The sequence below is a fragment of the Oncorhynchus clarkii genome, chromosome 30, assembly GCF_045791955.1.
Source record: "Oncorhynchus clarkii lewisi isolate Uvic-CL-2024 chromosome 30, UVic_Ocla_1.0, whole genome shotgun sequence".
Lineage (NCBI taxonomy): Eukaryota > Metazoa > Chordata > Actinopteri > Salmoniformes > Salmonidae > Oncorhynchus > Oncorhynchus clarkii.
The window spans coordinates 38,944,984-38,954,983 of NC_092176.1; the positions used below are offsets into that span (position 1 = coordinate 38,944,984).

At 47.3% G+C, this 10,000-nt stretch overlaps 1 protein-coding gene across 7 annotated transcripts in view; it reads right to left on the minus strand.

Moving 5' to 3' along the window:
• LOC139389976 (atos homolog protein B-like) overlaps positions 1-10,000 on the minus strand; it is a 56,276-nt gene that overhangs the window by 31,874 nt on the left and 14,402 nt on the right. The window contains exons 1-2 of one of the 7 annotated variants that reach the window (XM_071137034.1): positions 2,615-2,906; positions 352-577 (exon numbers count right to left, since the gene is read on the minus strand). The exons of 1 other annotated variant lie outside the window; for it this stretch is intronic. The gene's annotated coding sequence lies outside the window, so the exon portion shown is untranslated. Of the gene's footprint in view, positions 1-351; positions 578-2,081; positions 2,105-2,614; positions 2,907-6,811; positions 8,531-10,000 lie in introns of those variants that run through there. 5 more of the 7 variants (XM_071137037.1, XM_071137035.1, XM_071137038.1 and 2 more) reach the window with 5 other exon arrangements.

Here is a 10,000-nt window from a genome sequence, read left to right on the forward strand (position 1 = left end):
CTCACTCACTCCACTCCACTCCACTCCACTCCACTCCACTCCACTCCACTCCACTTACTCATAGCCTGTCCACTGCCTGATGGTCAGCAGCAGGTCCCAGTGATATACACTACCAGTCAAAAGTTTTAGAACACCTACCAATTCTGGGGTTTTTCTTTGTTTGGACTATTTTCTACATTGTGGAATAATAGTGAAGACATCAAACTATGAAGTAACACATATGGAGTCATGTAGTAACCAAAAAAGTGTTAAACAAATCTAAATATATTTTATATTTGGGATTTTTCAAAGTAGCCACCCTTTGCCTTGATGACAGCTTTGCACACTCTTGTCATTCTCTCAGCCACCTACACCTGGAATGCTTTTCCAACAGTCTTGAAGGAGTTCCCACATATGCTGAGCACTTGTTGGCTGATTTTCCTTTTCCTTCACTCTGCGGTCCAACTCATCCCAAACCATCTCAATTATGTTGAGGTCGGGTGATTGTGGAGGCCAGGTCATCTGATGCAGCACTCCATCTCTCTCCTTCTTGGTCAAATAGCAGTTACACAGCCTGGAGGTGTATTGGGTCATTGTCCTGTTGAAAAACAAATGATAGTCCCACTAAGCGCAAACCAGATAGGATGGAGTATCACTGCAGAATGCTATGGTAGCCATGCTGGTTAAGCGTGCCTTGAATTCTGAATAAATCACAGAACATGTCATGAGCTAAGCACCATCACACCTCCTCCTCCATGCTTCACAGTTGGAACCACACATGCAGAGATCATCCGTTCACGTACTCTGCGTCTCACAAAGACACGGCGGTTGGAAACAAAAATCTCAAATTTGGACTCATCAGAACAAAGGACAGATTTACACCAGTCTAATGTCCCTCGCTCATGTAACCAAAAATCACCAATTTGGACCCATCCATCAGAATAACTAATTTCCCATGGTTTAATGTCATTAGCTCATGTTCCTTGGCCCAAGCAAGTCACTTCTTATTATGGGTGTCCTTTAGTAGTGGTTTCTTTGCAGCAATTCGACCATGAAGGCCTGATTCACGCAGTCTCCTCTGAACAGTTGAAGTTGAGATGTGTCTGTTACTTGAACTCTGTGAGGCATTTATTTTGCTGCAATTTCTGAGACTGTTAACTCAAATGAATTTATCCTCTGCAGCAGAGGTAACTCTGGGTCTTCCTTTCCTGTGGCAGTCCTCATGAGAACCAGTTTCACCATGGTGCTTGATGGTTTTTGCGACAGCACTTGAAGAATCTTTCAAAGTTCTTGACATTTTCCAGTTGACTGACCTTCATGTCTTAAAGTAATGATGGACTGTCATTTCTTTTTGCTTATTTGAGCTGTTCTTGCCATAATATGGTAAATGCCCAAATAGGGCCATATTCTGTATACCACCCCTACCTTGTCACAACACAACTGATTGGCTCAAATGCATTAAGAAGTTAAGAAATTCCACATATGAACTTTTAACAAGGCACACCTGTTAAAGGAAATGCATTCCAGGTGACTACCTCATGAAGCTGGTTGAGAGAATGCCGAGAGTGTGCAAAGCTGTCATCAAGGCAAAGGGTGGCTACTTTGAAGAGTCTCAAATATATTTAGATTTGTTTAACACTTCTTTGGCTACTACATGATTCCATGTGTGTTATTTCACAGTCTTCACTATTATTCTACAATGTAGAAAATAGTAAAAATAAAGAAAAACTGAGTAGGTGTGTCCAAACACTTGACTGGTACTGTGTATATATACAGTATACAGTAAATATATATATATATATATAAATATATATATAGGCGATCTTAGCTAAGTCATCAGCTCAGATGGATAGTTGTGAGAATGCTGTTTGTTAGGGGTCTCTTCCTATCTCAAACTACCTTTCTACCTCCCCCTCCCTATCTCTCCCCCCTCTCCCTCTATTTCTACCCCCTCTTTCTCCCTCTCTCTCTTTTTCCTCCCCCTTCCTCCCTCCCTCCCCCTCCCTCTGTTCGAGGCAATTTTTGGAGCTGCTGAGTGCCAGGCTTCCTGACAACAACACAGACAGACAACAGAAATGGGGATATCAGCTTGTGACACTCACCCTCACAGAGACACAGCCAAGGCACAAGGCACTCACCCTCACAGAGACACAGCCAAGACACTCACCCTCACAGAGACACAGCCAAGGCACACACCCTCACAGAGACACAGCCAAGACACTCACAGTCACAGAGACACAGCCAAGTCACTAACACTCACAGAGACACAGCCAAGACACTAACACTCACAGTCACAGAGACACAGCCAAGGCACTCACACTCACAGAGACAGAGCCAAGGCGCTCACCCTCACAGAGACAGAGCCAAGGCGCTCACCCTCACAGAGACACAGCCAAGGCGCTCACCCTCACAGAGACACAGCCAAGGCGCTCACCCTCAGAGACACAGCCAAGGCGCTCACCCTCACAGAGACAGAGCCAAGGCGCTCACCCTCACAGAGACAGAGCCAAGGCGCTCACCCTCACAGAGACACAGCCAAGGCGCTCACACTCACAGAGACACAGCCAAGGCGCTCACCCTCACAGAGACACAGCCAAGGCACTCACCCTCACAGAGACACAGCCAAGGCACTCACCCTCACAGAGACACAGCCAAGGCTTCTCTTTCTTTTCCTCTGCCTTTGTTTTTCCACTTCTCCTTTTTGTTTTTGGGGCGAGCACCTCTGGTGACTGGTGTCTCTCTGCCTTTCAGAGAGTCTAGCCGGTCAGCTTGCCTTCGTTATATCTCTCCCTCTCTCTTCGCTTTCTTTTGCTCTTTCTTCCTCTCTTGGCCTCCTCAACCTGAATAGGGTTTTAAGAGAGAAACGTTGTTCCCAAGTCCAGTGCTCATCAGGCTGTTCTAGTGCTGTGGTTAAGTGGCTCTTTCTACTCCCCTCCCGTCCTGGTATGCCCAACAACACTAACCCTAACCCTCCATTTCCCTCAGTAACTCTTTAACAGACACATAAACCCTCCCATCCCCACATCTCTTGCTTGCACACACTCTCGCTCTGCTTCCCACTCTCCTCCACTCTCTCTCGCTCTGCTTCCCACTCTCCTCCACTCTCTCTCGCTCTGCTTCCCCCACTCTCTCTCGCTCTGCTTCCCCGTCTCCTCCACTCTCTCTGCTTCCCCCTCTCCTCCACTCTCTCTCTGCTTCCCACTCTCCTCCACTCTCTCTCTGCTTCCCACTCTCCTCCACTCTCTCTCTGCTTCCCACTCTCCTCCACTCTCTCTCTGCTTCCCACTCTCCTCCACTCTCTCTCTGCTTCCCACTCTCCTCCACTCCCTCTCTGCTTCCCCCTCTCCTCCACTCTCTCTGCTTCCCCCTCTCCTCCACTCTCTCTGCTTCCCCCTCTCCTCCTCTCTCTCTGCTTTCCCCTCTCCTCCTCTCTCTCTGCTTCCCCCTCTCCTCCACTCTCTCTCTGCTTCCCCCTCTCCTCCACTCTCTCTCTGCTTCCTCCTCTCCGCCACTCTCTCTCTGCTTCTTCCTCTCCTCCACTCTCTCTCTGCTTCCTCCACTCTCTCTGCTTCCTCCTCTCCTCCACTCTCGCTCTGCTTCCTCCTCTCCTCCACTCTCTCTGCTTCCTCTTCTCCTCCACTCTCTCTGCTTCCCCCTCTCTTCCACTCTCTCTCGCTCTGCTTCCCCCTCTCCTCCACTCTCTCTCGCTCTGCTTCCCCCTCTCCTCCACTCTCGCTCGCTCTGCTTCCCCCTCTCCTCCACTCTCTCTCGCTCTGCTTCCCCCTCTCCTCCACTCTCTCTCGCTCTGCTTCCCCCTCTCCTCCACTCTCTCTCGCTCTGCTTCCCCCTCTCCTCCACTCTCTCTCGCTCTGCTTCTCCTCCACTCTCGCTCTGCTTCCCACTCTCCTCCACTCTTTTCTCTCTTTCAACCACTCTCCCTTTAGCTCTCAGCCCCCCTATCTTTCTTTCTCTCCTTCTCTCCTTCTCTCTGCTTTCGTCTCTGTTCCTCCCAGCTGGTAGTTTCAGGCGTGTTCTCTGCTCAGTCAGCACTGAACACATATAGAGAAGGGGGGGGGGGGGGGCTGCTTCTGATTGGCTGGGGGAGGGGGGCTCAGCTGGAGTAGTTGAGAATCTGATTGGCTAGGTGGAGTGCAGGGGAAGCCAAAGCTCCGCCCACCTGCTCAGTCTGTTTTCAGAAGCAGAGAGAGCAGAGAACGCTCTGAAAACAACCTTTCTCTGTGTGTGTGTGTGTGTGTAACAAGTGTTTCTGTGTATATGGTTGTAATGTGTGTGTATACATAGATGGGAGTGAGTATGTATGTATGTATGTATGTATGTATGATTGTATGTATGTATGTATGTATGTATGTATCCTTCTTGTGTGAGTGTGTTTGAGAGTACTTGTGTGAGTGTGTTCAATAGTCACGTTGTTTCTTCCACTATGTGTCACTAAATAGCTCTCACCCAGTTAACATGGTGTTCACTATTACCACACACACACACACACACACACACACACACGCTAACAGGAAGTGAAGCTCCTGTAGTTTAGCTGATAAAGTGTGTTCTCTGTGCCCAAAGATAAGCCCTCTGCTCTGCTGCAGGAGAAAACCCCCAGTGTGTGAGAGGATGGGGGATGGGGGTTGTGAGAGGATGGGGGATGGGGGTTGTGAGAGGATGGGGGATGGGGGTTGTGAGAGGATGGGGGATGGGGGTTGTGAGAGGATGGGGGTTGGGGGTTGTGAGAGGATGGGGGATGGGGGTTGTGAGAGGATGGGGGATGGGGGTTGTGAGAGGATGGGGGATGGGGGTTGTGAGAGGATGGGGGATGGGGGTTGTGAGAGGATGGGGGATGGGGGTTGTGAGAGGATGGGGGTTGTGAGAGGATGGGGGATGGGGGTTGTGAGAGGATGGGGGATGGGGGTTGTGAGAGGATGGGGGATGGGGGTTGTGGGGGGATGGGGGTTGTGAGAGGATGGGGGATGGGGGTTGTGAGAGGATGGGGGATGGGGGTTGTGAGAGGATGGGGGATGTGAGAGGATGGGGGATGGGGGTTGTGAGAGGATGGGGGATGGGGGTTGTGAGAGGATGGGGGATGGGGGTTGTGAGAGGATGGGGGTTGGGGGTTGTGAGAGGATGGGGGATGGGGGTTGTGAGAGGATGGGGGTTGTGAGAGGATGGGGGTTGTGAGAGGATGGGGGTTGTGAGAGGATGGGGGTTGTGAGAGGATGGGGGTTGTGAGAGGATGGGGGTTGGGGGTTGTGAGAGGATGGGGGTTGGGGGTTGTGAGAGGATGGGGGATGGGGGTTGTGAGAGGATGGGGGATGGGGGTTGTGAGAGGATGGGGGTTGGGGGTTGTGAGAGGATGGGGGATGGGGGTTGTGAGAGGATGGGGGATGGGGGTTGTGAGAGGATGGGGGATGGGGGTTGTGAGAGGATGGGGGATGGGGGTTGTGAGAGGATGGGGGATGGGGGTTGTGAGAGGATGGGGGATGGGGGTTGCAACACCGGGGTGTATATTTACATTTTCATTCTCTCTTAGGCACCAGACAGCGTTTATTTACAAATGGTTAGTTAACACACACACACACACACACACACACACACACACACACACACACAGTTAGCTTTCCCACAACGGTGTCAATCATCAGTTACTCTAAACCAGAAGCTGTAACATGCTAGTTCATGTTCAGGAAGGTTGAAAGAAGGCATGTGTGAGAGTGTGAGAGTGTGTATGTGGATCAAATCAAATTTTATTTGTCACATGCGCTGAATACAACCGGTGTAGACCTTACAGTGAAAGGCTTACTTACAAACCCTTAACCAACAACGCAGTTTAAAAAAAAAATACAACAAAAAAAGTAAGAAATAAGAATAACAAATAACTAAAGAGCAGCAGTAAAATAACAATAGTGGGGCTTTATACAAGGGGTACCGGTACAGAGTCAATGTGGAGGCTATATACTGGGGCTACCGGTACAGAGTCAATGTGGAGGATATATACAGGGGGTACCGGTACAGAGTCAATGTGGAGGCTATATACAGGGGGTACCGGTACAGAGTCAATGTGGAGGCTATATACAGGGGGTACCGGTACAGAGTCAATGTGGAGGCTATATACAGGGGGTACCGGTACTGAGTCAATGTGGAGGCTATATACAGGGGGTACCGGTACAGAGTCAATGTGGAGGCTATATACAGGGAGTACCGGTACAGAGTCAATGTGGAGGGTATATACAGGGAGTACCGGTACAGAGTCAATGTGGAGGCTATATACAGGGAGTTACAGTACAGAGTCAATGTGGAGGCTATATACAGGGGGTACCGGTACAGAGTCAATGTGGAGGCTATATACAGGGGGTACCGGTACAGAGTCAATGTGGAGGCTATATACAGGGGGTACCGGTACAGAGTCAATGTGGAGGCTATATACAGGGAGTACCGGTATAGAGTCAAAGTGGAGGCTATTTTTTTTATTTTTTTTATTTCACCTTTATTTAACCAGGTAGGCTAGTTGAGAACAAGTTCTCATTTGCAACTGCGACATGGCCAAGATAAAGCATAGCAGTGTGAACAGACAACACAGAGTTACACATGGAGTAAACAATTAACAAGTCAATAACACAGTAGAAAAAAAAGAGAGTCTATATACATTGTGTGCAAAAGGCATGAGGTAGGCGAATAATTACAATTTCGCAGATTAACACTGGAGTGATAAATGATCAGATGGTCATGTACAGGTAGAGATATTGGTGTGCAAAAGAGCATAAAAGTAAATAAATATAAACAGTATGGGGATGAGGTAGGTAAAATTGGGTGTGCTATTTACCGATAGACTATGTACAGCTGCAGCGATCGTTTAGCTGCTCAGATAGCAGATGTTTGAAGTTGGTGAGGGAGATAAGTCTCCAACTTCAGCAATTTTTGCAATTGGTTGGAGGCCGAGGTTGGAGTAGCCAGGAGGAAGGCATGGCCAGCCGTTGAGAAATGCTTGTTGAAGTTTGATGCTCATGGATTAGGGGGTACCTGTATAGAGTCAATGTGCCGGTTAGTTGAGGTAATATGTACATGTAGGTAGAGTTAAAAAAGTGACTATGCAAAGATAATAACAGAGAGTAGCAGCAGCGTAAAAGAGGGTGGGGGGTGGGGGGCAATGCAAATAGCCTGGGTAGCCATTTGAATAGATGTTCAGGAGTCTAATGGCTTGGCGGTAGAAGCTGTTTAGAAGCCTCTTGGACCTAGACTTGGCACTCCGGAATCACTTGCCGTGCGGTAGCAGAGAGAACAGTCTATGACTAGGGTGGCTGGAGTCTTTGACAATTTTTAGGGCCTTCCTCTTACACCACCTGGTACAGAGGTCCTAGATGGCAGGAAGCTTAGTCCCTATGATGTACTGGGCCGTACGCACTGCCCTCTGTAGCGCCTTGCAGTCGGAGGTTGAGCAGTTGCCATACCAGGCAATGATGCAACCCGTCAGGATGATCGTGATGGTGCAGCTGTAGAACCTTTTGAGGATCTGAGGACCCATGACCAAGTCTCCTGAGGGGAATAGGTTTTGTCGTGCCCTCTTCGCGACTGTCTTGGTGTGCTTGGACCATGTTACTTTACTGGTGATGTGGATGCCAAGGAACTTGAAGCTTTCAACCTGCTCCACTACAGCCACGTTGATGAGAATGGGAGAGTGCTCGGTCCTCCTTTTCCTGTAGTCCACAGTCATCTCCTTTGAGATGTTTTATATCTTTATGTTTGAAGCCTGAAATGTGGCAAAAGGTCGCAAAGTTTAAGGGGGCCGAATACTTTCGCAAGGCACTGTACAGTCACTGTGGGGACGACGTCCTCGATACACTTATTGATAAAGCTAGTGACTGATGTGGTGTACTCCTCAATGCCATCGAAAGAATCCCGGCACATATTCCAGTCTGTGCTAGCAAAGCAGTCCTGTAGTTTAGCATCTGCTTCATCTTACCACTTTTTATATACCGAGTCACTAGTGCTTCCTCCTGCTTTAATTTTAGCTTGTAAGCAGGAATCAGGAGGATAGAACTGTGGTCAGATTTGCCAAATGGAGGGCGAGGGAGAGCTTTGAACACATCTCTGTGTATGGAGTAAAGGTGGTCTAGATTTTTTTTCCCCTCTGATTGCACATTTAACATGCTGAAATTAGGTAAAATGGATTTAAGTTTCCCTGCATTACAGTCCCCGGCCACTACGAGTGCCAACTCCATATGATCGTTTTTCTGTTTGCTTATGGTGGTATACAGCTCATTGAGTATGGTTTTAGTGCCAGCATCGGTCTGTGGTGATATTTAGACAGCTACGAAAAATACAGATGAAAACTCTCTAGGTGGATAGTGTGGTCTACAACTTATCATGAGATACTCTACCTCAGGCGGGCAAAACCTTGAGACTTCCTTAGATATCGTGCACCAGCTGTTGCTCATGCATAGGCCCCCGCCCCGTGTCTTTCCAGAGGCTGCTGTTCTGTGCTGCCAATGGAGTGTATAACCCGCCAGCTGTATGTTCTTAATGTCGTCGTTCGGCCACGACTCTGTGAAATATAAGATATTACAGTTTTTAATATCCCGTTACTAGGTTATAAGTGCTTTGAGTTCGTCCCATTTATTTTCCTGCGATTGAATATTAGCTAGCAGGACGGAAGACAAAGGCAGATTAGCCACTCGTCGCCTGATCCTCACAAGGCACCTGGATCTTTTTCCACTAAATGTCAGTTTCCTTCTCCAGCGAATCACAGGGATCTGGGCCTGGTCGGGTGTCTGTAGTACTATATCCTCCCGTCCGACTCATTGAAGAAGAACTCTGTCTAATCTGAGGTGAGTAATCGCAGTTCTAGCCACTTTAAATATGCCACTTTGTTTACATACTCATCTCATATGTATATACTGTACTCAATACCATCTACTGTATCTTGCCTATGCCGCTCTGTACCATCACTCATTCATATATCTTTATGTACATATTCTTTATCCCCTTACACTTGTGTCTATAAGGTAGTAGTTTTGGAATTGTTAGCTAGATTACTTGTTGGTTATTACTGCATTGTCGGAACTAGAAGCACAAGCATTTCACTACACTCGCATTAACATCTGCTAACCATGTGTATGTGACAAATAAAATTTGATTTGATTTGATTTGATGTCCAGAAGCTCTTTTCAGTCATAAGAGACGGTAGCAGCAACATTAGGTACAAAACAAGTTACGAACAACGTGAAAAAACTAACAAAATAGCACGTTGGATAAGAGCCAATAAGACGGCAGCCCTCCCCTCCGGCGTCATCATGTGTGTGTGTGTGTGTGTGTGTGTGTATGTATGTGTGTGTGTGTGTGTGTGTATGTGTGTATGTATGTGTGTGTGTATGTACACTACCATTCAAAAGTTTGGGGTCACTTAGAAATGTCCTTGTTTTTGAAAGAAAGGCACATTTATTGTCCATTAAAATAACATCAGATTGATCAGAAATATAGTGTAGACATTCTTAATGTTGTAAATGACTATTGTAGCTGGAAACTGCAGATTTTTTTAATGGAATATCTACATTGGCGTACAGAGGCCCATTATCAGCAACCATCACTCCTGTGTTCCAATGGCACGATGTGCTAGCTAATCCAAGTTTATAATTTTAAAAGGCTAATTGATCATTAGAAAACCCTTTTGCAATTATGTTAGCACAGCTGAAAACTGTTGCTCTGATTAAAACAGCAACAGAATTGGCCTTCTTTAGACTAGTTGAGCATATGGAGCATCAGTATTTGTGGGTTCGATTACAGGCTCAAAATGGCTAGAAACAAAGAACTTTCTTCTGAAACTCATCAGTCTATTCTTGTTCTGGGAAATGAAGGCTATTCAATGCGAGAAATTGCCAAGAAACTGAAGATCTCGTAAAATGCTGTATACTACTCTCCTTCACAGAACAGCGCAAACTGACTCTAACCAGAATAGAAAAAGAGGAGTGGGAAGCCCCAGTGCACAACTGAGCAAGAGGACAAGTATATTAGAGTG